Below are 22,500 nucleotides of genomic sequence, written 5' to 3' on the forward strand. Positions count from 1 at the left end.
GAAGATTAACTCTGTTCCATTTACTATAAACACAACTATAAACAGAGTTAATCTTCTTTTTTTTCTTTTGTCCATCAACTGAATTTGGAAGAACGTAGAAGATTCAGAAAATATTGTCAAATTAATAAGAAGTTGAACAACAATCAAAAAGCCATAGAATTCAACGAAATTTGCATACAAGAAAAACTTTGCCCCAAAAGCATATATATATATATATATATATATATATATATATATATATATATATATATATATAGAGAGAGAGAGAGAGAGAGAGAGAGAGAGAGAGAGAGAGAGAAAATTATTAGAGATGTGATATTATTATCACATTCTGTGATATATATATATATATACATCAAAGAATGTCATAATAATTTATATATACATCATCTGTCATAATAATTTCATCTCTCTCTCTCTCTCTCTCTCTCTCTCTCTCTCTCTTCTCTCTCCTATATCCTCATGACATTTTCCTCACTCCCCACCGTCTTCCCGATCTGACGTAATGAGCTAACTTCGCCCAAGTTACGTCACAAAGTTCTTCCCAGGGGATTGGAGACTGAATAAAATGGAAGATAAGCTTCTCACACTCTTAATTTCCTTTTGATCATTCGACCTAGCTGGCTTCTGGACTTCTACTGGACTTCTTCTGGACTCCTGTGTGGGCTGGAATGTTCTTGCTAAAGTGTGTTAGTTATAACAAAGTCCTTATATTTGTAACTGGATTCAGTTTTATTTGGACATTGTGACCTAACTTCTAAGGCCTGTGAGATACTCTAAGACAATTCTCATTTTATTCCAATGATTTCCTTATATTTTTATCTACTTATTTATTAACTGGTCTCTTCTTTCTGTATTTCCTATGACCTTCTGTTACTTCTTTCAAGTGAACACCATGATATTCTCTGGAAGCTTGAATTTCAAGTCAGTGGCTCCTGTGGTGGGCTTGTTCCATATGAGTAGGGATTCATCTTCTGAATAATAATAATAATAATAATAATAATAATAATAATAATAATAATAATAATAATAATAATAATATATTATTATTATTATTATTATTATTATTATTATTATTATTATTATTATTATTATTATTAAATCACTGCTTTTCAAAAATGCCACTTATAAACGGCCCACTTAAAAGCAAAATATTTATGAAGCAGGGTAATAGCTGAATACTTTAGTTTCTCTGGTTGAAATATATGATCCGCTACTCACATCAAGATAAAGATAATTTGGTGGTTACAAGTATCCCAATTTGTTTAAGGATGGGGACAGGAGTTCGACTTACCAATACCAGTACTCAGGAAGTTTATTCTATGAATTCTCATTACCAATATATTCTTTAAAAAAAAAAGCAATCCTTTGAATATTATTTTTCCTTGTATTCATTCGTCTTTGAATTCAGGTTTACATTCAACTTTACCAATAGGTTCCTCTTTTGTGGCTGAACTTGGGCAAATATTTATATAATTTATCATTTTCTTCGTCCACAATATCATAAGCGATGTTGTTCTTGGTATTCCCTTTGATTTGCTATTTCTGTGGCTTTATCTCGTGTTTAATATCTGGATATTGTTGTTATTGGCTCGTATTTCAAATACAGTTATATTCTGTATTCCTGAAGCTAGCTTTTTTGTCCAGGGAGTGAAAGCAATAAGACATTTGATCTGAGTGAAGAAAATATGAAATTATTACGAAAACTTTTTTTGTATTCTTCCTGACTCTCATAATCTTTCCTTTTTCCTTTATTCTCCCCTAACCCCCTCCTCCCTCCTCTCCTACTCCACTCCAACCCCCCTCCCTCCCCAGGAGACCTCCTGAACTCTCGTTAACAGATCATATAACAAAAGCCGCTGGCGTACGTCACTCTTATTTGTAAAACCTAAGGTGCCCTGATAACCTCGTAAAAGTGATATACACAGGGGCCATTTATTCCTCTTAAGCAGGGGCGGGGGCGTGGGAGGGGAGGGGGAATCCATTCCTCTTAAGCAGGGGAAGGCGGGGAGGGGGAAGTTGTAATATAAGCGATCCTTATTGCCTTGTGGTTGTGATGCATTTGCTAATATTTTCCACAAAATCTCTGGACTTGAAATGTTTAGTGATAATGTGTGATTTGCCTGTGTGTGTGTATGTGTGTGTGTATGTATGTGTGTATGTATATGTGGTGTGTGTTTGTCTTTGTAAACAGTAAACAACAAATATATATATATATATATATATATATATATATATATATATATATATATATATATATATATATAATGTGCGTAAATAATTTTTTCCTAGTGTAGATTCCGGTGTTTTAATCAACATATTTATTTATTTTATCCATTTGGCGTTTAATGACAGTTGTAATTAAAACATAGATCATTTCTTTTGCAGGACACAGGATATTATTAAAATCATAACCTCAATGTTAACTAAAATACTTTTGCTTCACCTCATCTGGTCGAGGCAGAGAGAGAGAGAGAGAGAGAGAGAGAGAGAGAGAGAGAGAGAGAGAGAGAGAGAGAGAGAGAGAAAGTAACATGTCCTAGAACTAATAAAAGCTAACAGCAGTCTCGTAAATGCAAGAATCTCATCCCATCTTCGTAAGGAATCATTTTAAATATCAAAAGGATAAACAAAACATTGTTAGTCTTCAAATGAAATCCAAAATCCTTTTGTAAGGAAAAACACCAGAATCAAATTCCCAGAACTATTCTCGAATGCTTCTGGAGAATTTTTTTCGAGATTCCAATTCCATTACGCCATCTCCAGTCAAGTGATCCAATACCTTTCATCACCCTGAAATAAACCCAAATCCTCTGAAGGGGGGGAATAGTAAGTAACCCTTGGGGAAACTTTGCCCTGGGGATTCCAGGCCATACGTTACCCAAAACGGGGGAAATCTTCGCCTGGGGGAAACGAGAAGATACATATAAAATAGATAAGGAGGTTCTTCTTCTTCTTTCGTCTTGGTGGGATGAATTCAAGGCATCATGTCTCTCCATATCTCTCAGTATCTCTATTTCTATTTCTCTCAGTATCCCGGCCCCCACTATCATCTGGGGAAAGCGAGAAGGTATAAATAAATATAAAAAGTAAAAAATGCGCCGTAGTTTCTTCAGCGCAATCGAGTTTTCTGCACAGCGTATAACCGAGGCCACCGAAAATAGATCTATCTTTCGGTGGCCTCGGTATAATGCCGTATGAACCACGGCCCATGAAACTTTAACATCGGCCCCGTGGTGGCCTGTCCTATATCGTTGCCAGAAGCAAGGTTATGGCTAACTTTAACCTTTAATAAAATAAAACCTACTGATGCTAGAGGGCTGCAATTTGGTATGTTTGATGCTTGGAGGGTGGATGATCAACATACCACTTTGCAGCCCTCTAGCCTCAGTAGTTTTCAAGGTCTGAGGGCGGGCAGAAAAAGTGCGGACGGACAGACAAAGCCGGCACAATAGTTTCCTTTTCCAGAAAACTAAAACACGGGATTCACTAACTGCAAAGGGAACAGAGAGGTCCATCTACTCCTTCTTCTTCCAACTTGGTGGGATGAATTTAAGGCATAACGTCTCGCTATTTCTCTCAGTATCTCGGTGGCCGCTCTGAGAGCCACTTTATTACCCTGGGGATGCTGCATCTCCATCTGCCTCTCTTGTGCTTTTACGTAAATCACTCTATTCAGGAAGTACTTTCCCCAATATCCAATTACGAGTGTTACCTCCATCAAAGGGGTGAAGAAAGGATAGTGAGTGAGCAGCCGAAGCAACCTTCAGACGTGTGGGTTGAGAGAGAGAGAGAGAGAGAGAGAGAGAGAGAGAGAGAGAGAGAGAGAGAGAGAGAGAGAGAGAGAGAGAGCTAGTCCTTTAAATCAGTTCATTCTGAGAGAAAAGCCTTATTTTCTGAAGGTCTTACGGATCTTACTTTGATTTGTAACATTATTCTTCAGCAAAGGAATCAAAAATACAATATATATAAACAGAAGCGAAACTGATATCAAACTAACATGAATATTTGAGGTATCATGGATAAAATCGAGGTATCAGATAGCTCCATTGACAAGAAATAATGTTTCTCTATAAATGTATATTTAAAAAAAATAAAAACTAATTAGAAGAATCTCTGTTTCTTACCCAATATAAAAAGTATGCATGAAAGCACCCAAGTTTAAACCTAAAATATTTATTTTTATTGAGGATCTTAAGAGCAGAAAGTAAATGATTTTTAACTTAAATCAGAGCACTTCACCTTCAGAACTCTATGACAGACACACGAAACAATCAGTTAATTACAAGCTAATATATTCGACGGTTTACCAAATGCAAGCCTTGGAGATTCTTAATCTATGAATATAAATAATGAAGCATTTATTAATCTGCTAATTATTCTCCAGCAAACAGTCCTGTACTGAATCTTCTGCTTGATTAGACGGCGTCATCGAGAATCAATACTGACATCGCCACCACTCAGACAATCTAACGCGGTGAAAACAGTGGTTTTAAAGCATATTGCAGAATTTGGTGGAATGGATTAGTTGATGTAACTCCTATTGCACTTTTTCGGGAAAATGGCCAGTTTGTTGATATATATTGGGGTTGATGATAAGCAAAATTGATGTGCAACAAAGGCACATGATCAAAAAGCAATAACTCTGGATTATATTAATTGGAGCGTCGAAAATGACTGAATTAATAGCTTATGACCGTCATTCTCTGCCATGAAGCCAGCTTTTCGTGATAGGATCAAGTAGCGTTTTGCTGCTAAATTGTTATGCAAATTCTCCCAGTGGAATCAAATAAGCATATTTACAGGCATGAATAAATGTCCCACTACTCTGTAAATGCATTTACCGTCAGCCATAAACAACAGTAAGCAAAGATAAAAAGCCTTCGGAATGACAATGTTCATCCAATTCTTTAAAAAAAAACTGAGGTACTCAACTTAGCATATTATACGCATGAACAATGCCTTCCTGAGCTATACTACATGCATTTAGCAACAGCAATACACGACAGTTTGAACAGATAAAGACTTTGTAACTATATTGTTCATCCAATTCTCGAAAATACCAGCAGTCCTCGAACCCCATGTTTACTTCCGGCAAGTACGAAAATGAATGAGTCAGTCTTACGTCAGGGAACAGTATCTACCGTTATTTATTCCATAAATCAACAGAGACGGAACGTCTGAACCTGTTCTCATTACATTTTGATGGAAAACAAATATTAGTCAAGTGGGAGCGAAGGGAGACAAATATCCGTAAGGCAAGAATTCTGAATATCACAAGAGATCTGTGAAAGCAAGTTCGCTTTGAATTATGTGGATTGACTTACGTTCAATTGTTGCAGATGATGTCTGCCTCTCCGGTTTCAGTCCCCGAGTTAGAGTTCGAATCCCAAAAAGATTTAGAGTGTCTATGAGTCTTGATTTAGAGTGTCTATGAGTCTTATACAACTGGGTTGAACATTTATAAATAACAGTAATAATAATTATTATTTATTATTATTATTTCAGTAGATAAAACCTATTCACATGGAACAAGCACACAGGGGGCATTGACTTGAAATTCAGGCTTCCAAAGAATGTTGGTTTCAACCTCCCACCGCAGACCCCACACTGCAGCAGTAACTGATCATGATACAGAGCCAGTGATTTTTCACTTCCCCGGGGGAGACACGAACCTGAGTGGCATTCCATGACACTAAGTATTTGATTTAGTTCTGCCAATAATTACCCATGTACACTTAATAATAATAATAATAATAATAATAATAATAATAATAATAATAATAATAATAATAATAATAATAATAATAATAATAATAATAATAATAATAATAATAATAATAATAATTATAGGAGTAGTAATGATAATAATTATTGAAGTAAAATAATAGTAGTTATGGGAATAATAATAATAATAATAATAATAATAATAATAATAATAATAATAATTTTATATAAAATTTCACACAAGAAGAAAAATATGCCAAATTTCTATAATACGAACACAACCCTTCAGCAGCAAATGAAACTTTTGCGTGCACACACACACATACACACACAAGCACAGACACACAAACACACACACACACACACGCACACAAGCAGAATCGAGGGGAAAAAACCCTCCAGAAATATCAGAATCAGACCTCCCCTCTTTATGAGGGAGAGGGGATGATACAACGCCTGAACACACACACAGGCCCAACAAGGCCCATTCGACTGAACATTGAAAACAGGGAATAACTTTCCTTCCCTGGGATTGACACGCAGAGGGGGAAGCTGAATTTCAACAGGAGAATACTGGGACCTTGTATTTTTGTTCTGTGTCTGAGTGGGGCCTTTGCATTTTGTAAGGGGTTTAAAAAATGCCCATTGTTAATCAATAAAAAGTCAATATTATGTATATTAAAACTTTTTGTCACTTGTAACTTGATAATTTACTTACATTTTTATCTATTTATTGATTAATTTTGTTAATTTATTTTTTATTGTGTAATAACTGGTTTCTTCCTTTTCTTACTTCTTTCAAATGAACACCATATTCTGTGAGGGATTAAAAATGCCCATTTTTGATAAATGAAAAATCAATAATACGCACAATATGATTTTTCATCACTTTATTTTAATAATCTACTCACATTCTTATCTGTTTATTGAATAATTCGTTAATTCCTTTTTTACTTTCTAATAACTGGTCTCTTCTTTCCGTATTTCCTGTTATCTTCTGTTACTTCTTTCAAATGAACAGTGCTCAGAAAATGATTATCATTATGATCAGTTACAAGAAGCTTCAAAAATTCTTTGGTTGCAACAGTAGTAATACGTAACAAAAGATTTTACAAATGTGTTAAATATTCCTGAGAGAGAGAGAGAGAGAGAGAGAGAGAGAGAGAGAGAGAGAGAGAGAGAGAGAGAGAGAGAGAGAGAGAGAGATGTGTAGAGGAGAGTGAGGGGGAGGAATAAGAGGCTGGTCCTCCAGCTGCCCAAAATTGCATCACACGAACGTCAAAAGAACGTATGGCTGGGAGGAAGAGACGGGTCATTTTCAGGTCATTTTCCAAGAAGACATGACCTCAAATGACCAAGCAAGACCCTGAAGCTCTTACGTCATCCTTATACCCTCTTATTAGCGCAAGGAGGACTCGTCAGCCCAAGAGAGCGAACTGATATCGTTAATCTTTCTTGATAAAGGTGCAAAGACTCTTGATGATAGTATTCTAGTATTAAAAGCAGAAGGGGACACTACTATTACTATTATTAGCAAGACCATGATTAAACCTCCGTCCTCAGAATACGTAGATAACATTGGTCTTGTGTTATAGGGTTGCCTGGCGGTGTTCCCAGGAGGTTGGGGAGACCCTCGGGGGCAAGGGCGCCACTGGGAAGGCTGGAGTAGCCCCTAGGGGTGCTGTGGGCGTCTCTGAGGAGCCGTGGATGTCTTCTTTCCATTTTTACTCTCTCTCTCTCTCTCTCTCTCTCTCTCTCTCTCTCTCTCTCTCTCAGAACATTTAAAACACTTGTGAAATTTTTTGTGTGCATTTCTGCTGTTTCAAACTAAGAATTTTTATGTTTCTTGAATTGATCATAAATTTAATAAATTTCTGAGCTCTCTCTCTCTCTCTCTCTCTCTCTCTCTCTCTCTCTCTCTCTCTCTCTCTCTCTCTCTCTCTCTCTCTCATTGCAAAATGAAGCATCTGCATTGTGAAAGCCATTGGTATCATAACTTCGGTAACGACGTCATTTTGGTCGTATAAGTCGACAAACAGACACTTACCTCTTTCTTTAATGTTTCTAAATAAAAGGTAATGACAAGCCTTTCCCCCGTCGGTACTTATAGATATAACTGAACTGTTACATCATCATTATTTCCTTCCATCCATTTCCCAATTGCTCTCATTCGAAAATCATTACCAGAAAAAAAATCGATTCCTTCATATTGACGTAACGGAATAGAATTTGGAAATCCTGGTTTTGAATATATTATTTTTCTTTTTTTATTTTAAATATATGTGGGTGGTTTAATGTCTGATATCTGACATTTTTCCCAAATGTTGCTGATACAAATTTCCCGGGTTTTGAAAAGTAATCGAGATAAAAGTAATTCTCAGTAGTTCATCTGACATTTGACTTCGAGCAAAAAATTATTGGAACCTTGTCTTAATCAGCACTAAAGGTTTTTAACGCTATGTAAAAGAGAACTATATCCATTCATGTTTTAATGTAAGGTTCCAGTATTGGGGAAACTTGAAAAAGCATAATTTTTAATCAAATACTCTATCTTACGGATTTGAAGTTCCAGCATTTTTTTAGTGCCATGCTTTTTTTTTCTTGGTACTCTTGTTATTACCTGAAAACGCAGTGAGGCTATTAAACACACACACACACACACACACACACATATATATATATATATATATATATATATATATATATATATATATATATATATATATATATATATATATATATATATATATATATATATATATATATATATATATATATAATTATATATATATGTATATATATATGTGTATATATGTATATATATATATATATATATATATATATATATATATATATATATATATACATATATATATATATATATATATATATATATATATATATATATATATATATATATATATATATATATATATATATATATATATATATATATATACATATACACATACACACACACACTCCTCTACCGAAGAGCTATCTTACCAACCACGAACAAACTGAACACAACCACTCTGCTTCTAAACACGGCAAACAGGACAGCTAATACACTTACCAGTAATTACTCTGAAAGGCTTTCACGAGTCACTTGTCATCTAGGATGTCATTTACGTTGTCATTTACTTTGTCATTTACGTTGTCGTTTATCATTTGGGGATAATGACCAACAATTAGACCAACAATTCATCGACAAAATGGATGCTATAGGCTCGGATGAACTCGCCATGTGATGGAGTTATAATCATACACATTACAATTTCGATTTCCGCTTAGGCCTGAAAAAAATTATTTTGGACATATCTACCTTAATGAGATGATTAGTCGAGCTCTCTCTCTCTCTCTCTCTCTCTCTCTGTACTGTATATATATATATATATATATATATATATATATATATATATATATATATATATATATATATAGAAATCATCAACACACAATCACGTCTGGAACTCTCTCTCTCTCTCTCTCTCTATGTACTGTATGTATATACTGTTTATATATATAGTTTGCCCCAATATATAGTTGGGAAAATATATATAGTTATGCCCAGGTATATATCAGGTTCCAACTTCTTTAGACTTGTATGGCCCATATAACATATCCACCTGAGACCTGGGTTCGATAGTCAGAAATATATATATATATATATATATATATATATATATATATATATATATATATATATATATATATATATATATATATATATACACACGTAGAATCTACTGGTCACTTTTTACCAGATACATATGTAATTGTAATAGCCACAATGCCCTCTTAACTTCTCGAATTCTTCGCGCTTTTTTGGATAAGCTTGTCACTACAACGCCGTAAAGATCCAAGTGCAAGAAATTGAAGTGGCTTGGATGTCCGGTCGCGGGAAACGAACCCGTGTCACCATAATCACAAGGAGGTCACGCTGCCGACCTGACCACAAGCATATCCAAAAAAGCGCGAAGAATTCTAGAAGTTAAGAGGGCATTGTGGTTATTACAATTCCATAATATATATATATATATATATATATATATATATATATATATATATATATATATATATATATATATATATATATATATATATATATATATATATATATATATAAATAATATATGTATGTATATATAAACATATATTTATATATATAAGATATATACATATATATAGGTCGTTCTAGCTTTGTAAACGTCATGATTATGCTAATTTATTATAATTTTTACGAAAAATAAATAAAATTCATATGACGAAACAGTAAATAGTTATCTAATAAATCTTTCCTTTACTTTGGAACAATTCCTGATTTAATGTTTTATGACAATTAGGCTAAAAACCTAAGCGCTTGGGCACTTTCAACCGCTTAGTTCCCAAGACAGTGAAAAAAGAGTTTGAGCGGATGGACAGCGAAATGAAAGAAAGGAAGTTGGACCGGAATAGAAGAAATGTGATAAAAAGTGGGTAATTTGAGAAAATCGCCCAGGAAGCTCTATATGAACATAAAATTTAAGCTTTGAAATATATTTTAACTTTAATGCAAATGAGGTATGCATGAAAATTAGCAAAATAATTGGTACTAAAACGAAAGGTTTTTAAAGATACGAAGTTGACGAATTTTTCCTACTACGAGGAAGCACTTACTATAGTTACCATTATTCAGTCACAGCTGGAATGGAATGGAATGGAATATAAAATTTAGGCCAAAGGCCAAGCACTGGGACCTATGAGGTCCTTCAGCGCTGAAAGGGAAGCTGAAGGTAAAAAAAAAAAAAAAAGTTTTAAATTTATAACAGGAGGAAAACCTCGCAGTTGCACCGTGAAACAATTGTTAGAAGAGGTTGAGGAAAGAAAGGAAGAAAAAGAGAATATAATCAGAGGTACAGTAAAAGGAATGAAAGGGGTTCAGCTAGGACCAAAGGGACGCAGCAAAGAACCTTAAATAATGCCTACAGTGCACCGCGTGAGATGTACTGACAGCAATACCAAACAATGAGATTAAAATCCCTTAATCCAGCTGTGTAGAATATAATGTGCTTATTGCCTGATATATATTCAAAAACAAAAGAATACACTGAAAGCGTATTAAACACAAAATGCTAATAAAAACATTGGTGTTTTATTTATACAACATAAAAAATAAGGGAAAAATAAACCCAGTCAAGTTATAAGCTCTGTTTTCATTCGAATCTATCGACACTAAATCACGAACTCACGAAATAATCACGAAAAACAAAATCGAATCTGACTAAAACACTTGCTCCCAAAATAGAGCGAATCTATCTATCTTTGGCGCAAGCTTCAATAGCCATCTAAAATGGGTGAATATTCAAGTGTCATCCACTTCCGACAATTCAACTGTACAATCATTGTTTGATGTGCAAGAGAATGCAGAGGTAACAATTGCATTTCAATAGCAGAAATGGTCGCGCTGCGGGCGAACTGAGACGGGCAAAATGCTTTTACCGTGGCCGTTTGTACAAAGGAATAGGAATAGTCTGCGTTCATCTCCATATTGGCTTTCCGAGAGGGATAGAGACTATATTACGAGCAAGACATTTTGGTAACCGTTCTTCTTATAATGGTGTTTTACAGCTGAGAGAGAGAGAGAGAGAGAGAGAGAGAGAGAGAGAGAGAGAGAGAGAGAGAGAGAGAGAGAGAGGTTTTAAACCGGGTTTCGATTTCAGCTTTTACAACTATTCCCCAAACCACTTACTGTAGTTAGAGTTAAAAAATTTTTCTCTCTCTCTCTTTCTCTCTCTCACCCTGAATAGAAAGAGAGAGAGACAGAGAGACAGAAACGGAGAGAGAGAGAGAGAGATTTTAATCCGGGTTTCGAATTTAGAATATACCATAAACCAGTTACTACAATTAGAAACCTAAAACACCCCCATCTCTCTCTCTCTCTCTCTCTCTCTCTCTCTCTCTCTCTCTCTCTCTCTCTCTCCCTTCCCTCCCTAGCTGAATCTTTACATACGAAGACTTCCCTCTCGTTAAAAAAAAAACGCTGTGTTTACTCTCAAAATTAATCTTCCCAATTGCAAAAGCACGGCTCCTTTGCAGCTGTAAATTTCCTCTTGTGTGCTCAGCATCAAAAGGAAATGTTTGCGAGGCTCTGAAATATTCCCAAAGGCAAAAGACTCTTATACTAATAGCTGTGCTTAGACCTCCCCCCCCCCTCCCTCCCTTCTACACACCCCTCTCCTCCTATATCCCCCCCAAAACACCATCAGGTCTCGTATATTCAAAGACACAAGTGAAAGCGATGGAGATAAATTTTATAAAATTGCCTGACACAGGTATTTCACAATTTCCTTAAAATACAGTGAAAGAAAATGGATGGTTCTCATATATGACACATCAATAATCACTGCCACATCCATAGTTTAATTTCTGTTTCCTTCTCCTTCACAAAAGCCTCAACAGCAGCACGTTCATGGTGCCATCAATCAGGATTAGAATGGCGACCTTTTTTTAGATAACCTAATTTGAAGATGAATGAGTGTAGATTTTAACCTTTCTTGTGTATTCTCCTTGAGAGAGAGAGAGAGAGAGAGAGACAGAGGAGAGAGAGAGAGAGAGAGAGAGAGAGAGAGAGAGAGAGAGAGAGAGAGAAATGCTGGAAAGAGCAGTAACGAGGTCGTACGTAAACTCCTCTTCAATAGGGAAACTGAAGACCATTTTTAAGTTTACCCTCCTAATTATATTTGCAGTGTGCAAACCCCGAACTCACAGCGTCTCTCTCTCTCTCTCTCTCTCTCTCTCTCTCTCTCTCTCTCTCTCTCTCTTTCCCTATTCTAAAAATCACCAAGATTCTGATGGAAATCTATGACGCATTCGGATTCACAAAGCATAAATCCTGAGGCCACTTCATAAATTAGATTTTTTTTTCACACAAGGGGAAGGCAATAAATCTCGCTGGATGTTCAGATTATTGGTCCACAAAAGCCCTCCCGTTGAAGGATCGAGTTCCCTGAATTATTTACGAGGCATAAATACCTCAGGGTAAAGTGGGAAATATGTTTATTATCACGGATAAATTTAAATTAATTTAAGTTTCTTCTTTACGAAAGTTACACAAAGTAAGGGTTTGAATTAGCAGCCTTTGAGGAAGATAAATGATGTATTTTCTTTATACTTGTGTACAGCTGTTTGTGTGTGTGTATGTATGTATGTATGTAGGCTATGTAGAGAGAGAGAGAGAGAGAGAGAGAGAGAGAGAGAGAGAGAGAGAGAGAGAGAGAGAGAGAGAGAGAGAGATTCATGAAACATATCCTAACGGAAGTTTGAGAACTCTCTGCTCATTTCTCCCTAAACCAACTTTCATTAATGCTTCACGACCTGGAGCAAAGAGAGAGAGAGAGAGAGAGAGAGAGAGAGAGAGAGAGAGAGTTATATTTAATTTTAAAATGTAAAATAACGTAAAGATAATGAATTATTATAATGAGAGTGAATCAGATGAAGAAGTAAATTATGAAATGCAGGTGTGGAAAAAATAACAGCCCGTGAGGAAAAAACAGAAGATAAGGAAAAATACCAGCGTGTGAGAAAGAAATAACAGTAGATGAGGAAGAAAAACAAATGCCAGTAGGTGGGGAAAAGTAACAGCAGGTGAGGAAAACTAACAGCAGTTGAGGAAAAAATAACACCAGGTGCGGGAAAAATAACGGAAGGTGAGAAAAAATAACAGCAGGTGAGGAAAAACAGTGGGTGAGGAAAAAATAACAACCAGATGAGGACAAAATAACAGCAGATGAGGAAAAAAATCACAGCAGGTGAAGAAAAATAACAGTGGACGAGGAAAAAATAACAGCATGTGAAGGCAAAATAACAGCAGGTGAGGAAAACTAACAGCGGGTGAGGAAAAATAGCAACAGGTGAAGAAGAAAGAACAGCAAGTAAAGAAGAAAGAACAGCAGGTGAGGAAAAATAACTGCAGGTGAGGAAAAAATAACAGCAGTTGAGGAAAAAATAACAGCAGATGAGGAAAAGTAGTAGCAGGTGACGAAAAAATATCAGCAGCTAAGGAAAAATTGCAGCAGCCGAGGGAAAAATAATAGGCGAGGAGAAAATAACAGCAGGTAAAGAAAAAATAAAAGCATGTAGGGAAAAATAATAGCAGGTGAGGAAACTATAACAGCAGTTGAGGAAAAATTAACAACTGGTAAGGAAAAAATAACAGCAGGTGAAGAAAGAATAATAACAGGTGAGGAAAAATAATAGCAGGTAAGAAGAAAACAGGAGAGAAAAAATAATTGGATGTAAGGAAAGCCAGTAGGTGTGAAAAATAAACAGCAGGTGAGGAAAAAATAACAGCAGAGGAGGGAAAATAACGGCAGATAAGGAAACAAATTCATCAGGTGAGGCAAAATAACAGCAGGTGAGAAATAATAACAGCATATAAGAACAAAAAATAGTAGGTGAGTAAAAATGAGAGCAGATGATGAAAAAATACCATCAGGTGAGGAAAAGCTAACAGCAGGTGAGGAAAAATAACAGCAGGAACAGCGGGTGAGGAAAAAATAACAGCAGGTGAGGATAAAATAAAATCACAAGGTGAAGAAAAATAATTGCATGAACCCAGTTTAAGTAAAGTATTGTATGACCCAGTTTACATATTCTGGGAGAACTAAAATCTGATTACAATAAAAAGATAAAATGAAAAACTATAAAAAATGCAGAAAAAAGGAATTGTTAAAATGTAACTAACATGAAAAGATAAAATGAAAAAAACATCTACAAAAAAAGATAAAAAATGAAAAAAGGACGCCCCCTCCAGAAAAAAACAGCATTCGAGATAAACAGTCAATTATCCAACAGCTGTCCACAGCCAATCTTCAAAGACCTCCCCCCCCCCCACCCCACACACACAAGAACGACAAAAAGCGTCTATTCTCCTGAAGGCGCATTGCACTACAGCAAAGCAGCATCGTGCGAAATGTCTAAAAAGAAGTTATGACAGGGAGAAGGGACAGGTAATTCCAACCAGGAATGGGTAGGAATGTGTAGGAATGGCCAGGATGTTTCTGGAACTACCTAGATAGACAGTGACAACTTCAGCGAGGTTGTCGCTTCAACCAGAATTCTTGTCGCTTTGAAGGGATGGTTAGGTTCATCCGAGATGGTGCAATGGTCTAGGTTTTTTGGAGAAATTGCACGATCATCAGAAAATGTAACAATAATAATAATAATAATATTAATAATAAGATGGTTCCATGGTGTGGGCGTGTTTTGTTCAGGTTACTGTAAGGTCTTCAGGAATAATAATAAGATTATTCAATAATAATGGGGGTAATTTTAATATCATGTAGGTAGAAGACCCTCTTTTACAAATTTAATGGTCTGATGCAGCTGTAAAATAATAATAATAATAATAATAATAATAATAATAATAATAATAATAATAATAATAATAATAATAATAATAGTGAACCAAATAAAAACTTCTTTCAGTTTTCTTCTGAAGATGGAAAAGAGGTACAAGATTCCTGTGTATAACTTGTTTATTTTTAAAATTTAATTACTTTTAAATCTGAGTAAAGTAATATATGTAAATATTTACAAATAAACAAGTTATACACAGGAATCTTGTGGGTTTCTTTTCAATAATAATAATAATAATAATAATAATAATAATAATAATAATAATAATAATAATAATAATAATAATAATTCGATTTATAACATGAGTAAACAAACAAATGACCCCATCATTTGAGTGTTATACTTATTCCACTTTGGTTAATTTTCGCTTAGTACATTATTCATCCACTGTGTACGTTAATATTATTCACTTTCATCCTCACGAATGCTTCTCCCCCCACCTGGACACCCCTTATCACTCACTATCTTCAACATTACTTCAATCAGAGAATGATCGTATATACCTCCAACACTTCATATAACTTGTTATTTCATCTACCTATAACACAATTTCGTCAGCCTTTTTCCTGAATAGTATTCCTTCACAAATAAAACTATAAGTATTCCTCTTTAGACGCAAGTATTCACAATAAACTTCTTTCATGGCAAAGTTCCATAAGTATTTTTCAATAACAATATAATGTTTGTATTCCTAACTCACAATTTATACAAAAATTTTTGTCTTACTTACATTCCATTGAGATCATTTGCAAATCCATCTTTTCTTGAGCTCAGAAGTCAGTTTTGCACGGAATGAGACTTTCCCATTAGCTCTTCATTGACTGCTTTCTGTTTTTCTGTGTATAGACAAAAAGCACTTACTATCGCAGTTTTTTTTTTTCACCCACAATACTAAATATTATCAAGATATGTGGTCTCTTTATTGGTGCTTCAAACTACCAATTTTCCCTGACCGATACTTTCCATCATCGAAGACACTATATTTGTACAGTTGAGTTTGTGTATATTTACACATCTAAAGTATGTTTCACAATCACAAGAATAATCACAAGTGCCTAAGTATCTTTCACTATCACAAATGCCCATGTCCTTTTTCCTTCAAAATGGCAAGTTAGTCTAATTTCAGCCACAAAGAGAAAAAGAAAAATATCTAATTCGTGTATGTGTATTTACACATCTAAAGTGGTTTTCACTGTCACAAGAACATTTACAAATTCCTAAGTCCTTTTTCCTCCCAAATGGCAAGGAAGTCTAACTTCAGATGCAGCAAGAGCACAAAAAATATCTAATTCCAGTAGCATATTTAAGGTAACATTCACAATCACAGGAATATTTACAAATACCAAGTCGTTTTCCAGTTCTGTATCCTCCTAAATGGCAAGATAGTCTAACTTCAGATACACCATGAGCACAAAAACATCTAATTCCATTAGCATATTTAAGGTAAATTTCACAATCACAAGAATATTTACAAATGCATAAGTCGTTTTTTCAGTTTTGTATCCTCTTGAATGGCAAGGTAGTCTAACTTCAGATACACCAAGAGCACAAAAAATATCTAATTCCAATAGCACTACTTGCATCACCCTTTGGTTCCTCTCTCCGTCTTGGCGTGGCTCAACGTTGCTGGTAAATTGGTTTTGGCGATCGTGCACAGGGGAGCCATATTCTCTCCGCGTAAAACCCCCAGCTCGCACCTACACAGAGTAGGAATGTCCTATCTTAAAGGCCGTTATTTGACGCGTAGTGAGAAAGTCATTGTAAAAGTCATTGTAACAACGAAGACCGTCGATGACGGCTTCGTCTACTTGCTCACTAGCCCTCGAGAGAGAGAGAGAGAGAGAGAGAGAGAGAGAGAGAGAGAGAGAGAGAGAGAGAGAAACACCTAGTTGGGGGGAAAGAGCGAAAGATCTCTTAGCTGACGTTAGTACGTATCTGCGGGTAAAAACGAAACAATTTATTTGTGAACTTTTCTTACGGTTATCCGCTACGAGAGAAGGCGTTGTTTCATCTGCTGTTCTCGTAATGGATTCTTGTTTCATTTTTATATCTCTAAAGGAAAAACTGACAAATTTTAAAGGTTTCCTGAGTTATCTATTACCTATCTACAAGAATTGATGAATAAGCCAACAAGGCAATATCGTATTGCTTTGATTCTTGTTTCTTGACTTTCGCCAACATTTCTAGATTACTTTAAGTCTTCTGATTCTTTTAATCTTTTGCTTGAGTCTTTTACTTGAAAAAAAATAGGTAAATAAGTAAGAATTTATTTAAGCCTGGTTCAGAAACCCTATGAATAATGCTAGTGTTTTGACTGTTGTTGCTTCATCAGGTCAACGCCACGGGTTTGAAAAGCAGCTAATAATAAACAGTTATTATTTCTCTCTCTCTCTCTCTCTCTCTCTCTCTCTCTCTCTCTCTCTCTCTCTCTCTCTCTCTCTCTCTCTCTTTAAATTATAAATCTTCAGAATGACGCGAAAGCATGATGCTTGGTTTTGAAATTTTTCAGAATTCTTGAACAGTCTCTCTCTCTCTCTCTCTCTCTCTCTCTCTCTCTCTCTCTCTCTCTCTCTCTCTCTCTCTCTCTCTCTCTCTCTCTCTCATTATGTTTTCAGAATGATGTTTTGAAAATTTTCAGAATTCCTAAACAATCAATAAACAGAATAACGTTAAATGATTTCAGACTTTAAAAAATATTTTGATAGTTAAAAAAAAATTGTAGACAGTCAAAAAAATTTAGACAGTAAACAAAATGACAGGGAAACTTGCTTTCGTCGCAAAAAGACAGAAACTGACAGGTTTTCCGTCAAGAAATGCTAAATAAAAAAAATATTTAAACTAATCAGCTGACCAAGTATCAGAAAGCTTTTAAATAACAGTTTTTGATAACAATGAGGAAGAGCTATTTTTGTCTCAAAAATCAAAATGGGAGAAAGAATTCCACCCTGGAGGACTTCGGAGAAAAAAAAATTACGGAAAAAATTATAATCGGTTCTGGATATTCAACTGAAAAATTTATGAAACTTTGAAAGTCACAGGCAAAAAATTTCCGGCCGTGCATGTTTTTTTTTTTTATATTCTTTTCGGAATAATTCAGAAAGCATTCCATTTTCCTCCTGAAAAAATCAAGCGTTTGAAAGTGCCTTTACAGATAACAGAAAATCATGCTGGGATATATTTCAGAAAAATGCAATTATCACTCTGCAATAATTCCCGTAAAGTGTAGAAAACTATATATATATATATATATATATATATATATATATATATATATATATATATATATATATATATATATATATATATATAAATACTAAGTGTGTGTTTCTACTCAATATCAACTGTAACAAGAACCATTTTTAGATAAGCTTACATAAATAATGATGATCTCTCTCTCTCTCTCTCTCTCTCTCTCTCTCTCTCTCTCTCTCTTCTGGACTCATCACACCCCGTTAGGTGCGCTGAGAGGGAAATTAGCTGTTTAATAACCTTTGATAAATATCAGAGCTATACCTGTTGTGAAGGAAATTGGCTCGTTAACATCCTTGGATAAATATTGACCTCTCTCTCTCTCTCTCTCTCTCTCTCTCTCTCTCTCTCTCTCTCTCTCTCTCTCTCTCTCTCTCTCTCTCTCTTACTAAAAATCTTCAGAATGATGATAAACATAATACTAGTGTTAAAATTTTCAGAATTCCTAAACATTTCTCTCTCTCTCAAACAAACATTATATACATAAGTCATGAAATATACAAATAAAAAGGAGCACTATCTTTTTCAACTTCAAGAGAAACAAAACAGACAAAAATATGTACACCTGATATACAAAATATGCATAAAAAAGCACATACCTTGCAATAATAAATCCAGATATGTCTATCTGTCTATCAGAGAACATAAAGTATTATTTACCTTTGCTGGCAAATAAACTATATTTCTCTACCTACAAGAAGTTACTCTGGTGTGTTCTCAGTCTCCTTGTCAATTGTTCACCTCAGAATCATTTCTCTTTGGGAGTGTTTCGTATTTGACTGAGGTCGTGGTAGGAGTTAGGAATAAATTTTTTATATATATAGATATATATATATATATATATATATATATATATATATATATATATATATATATATATATATATATTTATATATCGGTATATGCAAACATGCCCTTCTATTTGATTATTGTTAAATGCTGACGTTACGAGTGTTTGAAAGAGAGAGAGAGAGAGAGAGAGAGAGAGAGAGAGAGAGAGAGAGAGAGAGAGAGAGAGAGAGAGATCAAGGCCAATATTTATCTAGGGATGCTACCGAACCAATTTCCTGCCCAACAGAAATTTTTAAAAAATTGTGGGACGATGTCGCACTCGGGAGAGAGAGAGAGAGAGAGAGAGAGAGAGAGAGAGAGAGAGAGAGAGAGAGAGAGAGAGAGAGAGAGAGAGAGAGAGAGAGAAGGCAGTATAGATCTGATATCTACGAAAGGTTATCAAACAGGTAATTTCCCTCTAAACGCACCTAACCAGGTATGACAGGTCTCAAGAGAGAGAGAGAGAGAGAGAGAGAGAGAGAGAGAGAGAGAGAGAGAGAGAGAGAGAGAGAGAGAGAGAGAGAGAGCACAAGCACCCCGCCGGAAACGTAAACACAGCGCATCACGGAAACAAACAGGACTGTTTGTGTTTGTTATTACTTCTTGGTCGGTTTATTCGGGAGAAAGCGAAAGCCTTTCGTTCGATGAACAATAAACAAAGAAGAAGAAGAAGAAGAAGAAGAAGAAGAAGAAGAAGAAGAAGAAGAAGAAGAAGAAGAAGAAGAAGAAGAGGAAGGGAAAACAGGAAGAATAAAGAAGATTTAGGCAGCAGACATTGAAACAAAGGGTGATGCAGCAAGAAGAAGAAGAAGAAGAAGAAGAAGAAGAAGAAGAAGAAGAAGTAAACAAAGGAGAATAAGAAGTGAAAATAGGAAGAATAAAGACGAAGATTTAGGTAACAGACATTACGTGATTGAAAGAAAGGGGATGAAGCACTCGCCTGTCTTCCAGTGATCAAAGTTCGCTGTTTTCAAAGCATTTTCCAATTACGCTCCATTCAGATTAATTTTGCATATATTTATCTATTGAAATTTATTCCCAGAAAATGTGTTACCAATGTTAAATCATTTTCATATCTAATAAAACAGCTTCCAAAGCATTTTATTATTACGTTCTCTTTCAGATTAATTCTCCATATAATCATTCCTTTAAATTTCATCCAAGGAATAACTTCATCAATATTAAATCATTTTCATATCAAATAAAACAGTTTTCAAAGCATTGTCTTTATTAAATTCCTTTTCAGATTAAACCTCAATAAGATTAGTTCTTTAAATTTCTTCCCGGAAATCATATGATCAAAATTAAATCATTTTCATATCAAATAAAACAGTTTTCAAAGCATTTTCACAGTTTAATCCTCCATAAGATTATTTCTTTAAGTATCTCCAAGAAATTATGTTATTAATATTAAATTATTTTCAGAAATCTTATTTTTCTTATTACGTTCCCTATCAGAATGATCCTGTGTATAATTATATATTTCTTTAATTATCTCCCAGAAACTTCATGTAATTAATATTAAATTATTTTCATATTAAAAAAGGGTAGTTCCATCAACTACAAAAATGTATGAGGTTATAAAACTCTAATTCATGTAAAAATGTTATTTCAAAAATCTTTCATACGTCAAAAGCATGCTTTTGTTAACACGACCTGTCAAGCTTGATATACTTCGCTCTTCAATAATCTAGATACCTCTAAATAAAAGTAATCATTAATAACAAAATGTTAATTGTAACAAATTTCCGGACGTCCACATGACCGGAGCAAATGACCCCCATACTTCAGTTATTAGTAGAGCCTCGAAATTTTTATTTACGCTTCTGAAATGAACAAAAGTCATTCAATCGAAGCAACACCCTTTAGTTTTCTGTAAAAGAAAACTATCGAAATGGCATTGTCTGTCCATCCGGGCATTGTCTGTCCATCCGTACTTTTTCTGTCCACACTTTTTCTGTCAGATCTTGAAGACTCCTGAGGCTAGAGGGCTGCAAATTGGTATGTTGATCATCCACCCTCCAAGCATCAAAAATACCAAATTGCAGCCCTCTAGCCTCAGTGGATTTTATTTGATCTAAGGTTAAAGTCAGCCATGATAGTGCTTCTGGCAACGATATAGGATATGCCACCACCGGGCCGTGGTTAAAGTTTCATGGGCCACAGCTCACACAGCATTATACCGAGACCACCGAAAGACAGCTCTATTTTCGGTGGCCTTGATTATACGCTGTAGCGGCTGTACAGAAAACTCGAATGCGCCGGAAAAACTTCGGCGCAATTTTTGCTTGTTTCATTTCGATATCGAATTTAGAGTCCTCCTCCTCCTCCTTCCTCCTCCTCCTCCTCCTCCTCCTCTCCCCCCTCAAAAGGTTTCCATTCATCACATTCGTTCGTTTTCCCCCCCTTTTGTCTCGAACAAATATTTCCAGAATATTTCCATCTCGTGAAAAGGATTTGCCCGGCATCCTTTATCTCGAAATGATGCTGCATTCAGTTTGCCTCGTTGCTAAAAATGCGACTGGTTGGAAAAACGAAGCAAACGGAAAAGTTTAAATGGTGTATCTGTGTAAGACAGAGACGAAGAGAGAGAGAGAGAGAGAGAGAGAGAGAGAGAGAGAGAGAGAGAGAGAGAGAGAGAGAGAGACATATGAAATTATGACGACAACAAAGAACATCAATGGTATATTTGTGCAAGAACGAGAGATAGACTGATAGTTGGAGAGAGAGAGAGAGAGAGAGAGAGAGAGAGAGAGAGAGAGAGAGAGAGAGAGAGAGGGGTGGGGCATTTGCAATTATGAAAGCTATAAAGGACATAAATGGTATAACATATGAAATTATGACGACAACAAAGAACATCAATGGTATAGTAAGAGAGATAGACTGAGAGAGAGAGAGAGAGAGAGAGAGAGAGAGAGAGAGAGAGAGAGAGAGAGAGAGGTGGAGGGCATTCGTAATTATGAAGACTATGAAGAGCAATCACGTGACAATGAAATCGAATTGTTTTAAAGTTTTAAAATTCCCACAAAAAGTATCGAAATGGGAATATTATTAAATCTTATTCCATCAGCAAACTCAATATTTCCCCTTGAAATGACCAGAGAATATCTATTGCTAAAAAGTTTCAAGGAGAAAACGTGTGCATAAAAACTAAAAAAAAAAAAAAAAAAAAAGAAACTGGAGTTTTGACGTAAGTTAATGGAGTGCGCAATGCATAGGTGTCAAACGCTTGGAAAATGTAGGGGAAAAATTCAACAATGTCAGCGTTCTCACACTCCCCCTCCCACAAATTGG

The 22,500-nt window shown here is 35.2% G+C and overlaps 1 long non-coding RNA gene across 2 annotated transcripts in view; it reads right to left on the reverse strand.

Moving 5' to 3' along the window:
- LOC136832876 (uncharacterized) overlaps positions 1 to 22,500 on the reverse strand; it is a 198,836-nt gene that overhangs the window by 91,702 nt on the left and 84,634 nt on the right. The window lies entirely within an intron of this gene.

The sequence above is a fragment of the Macrobrachium rosenbergii genome, chromosome 50 (genome assembly GCF_040412425.1).
Source record: "Macrobrachium rosenbergii isolate ZJJX-2024 chromosome 50, ASM4041242v1, whole genome shotgun sequence".
NCBI lineage: Eukaryota > Metazoa > Arthropoda > Malacostraca > Decapoda > Palaemonidae > Macrobrachium > Macrobrachium rosenbergii.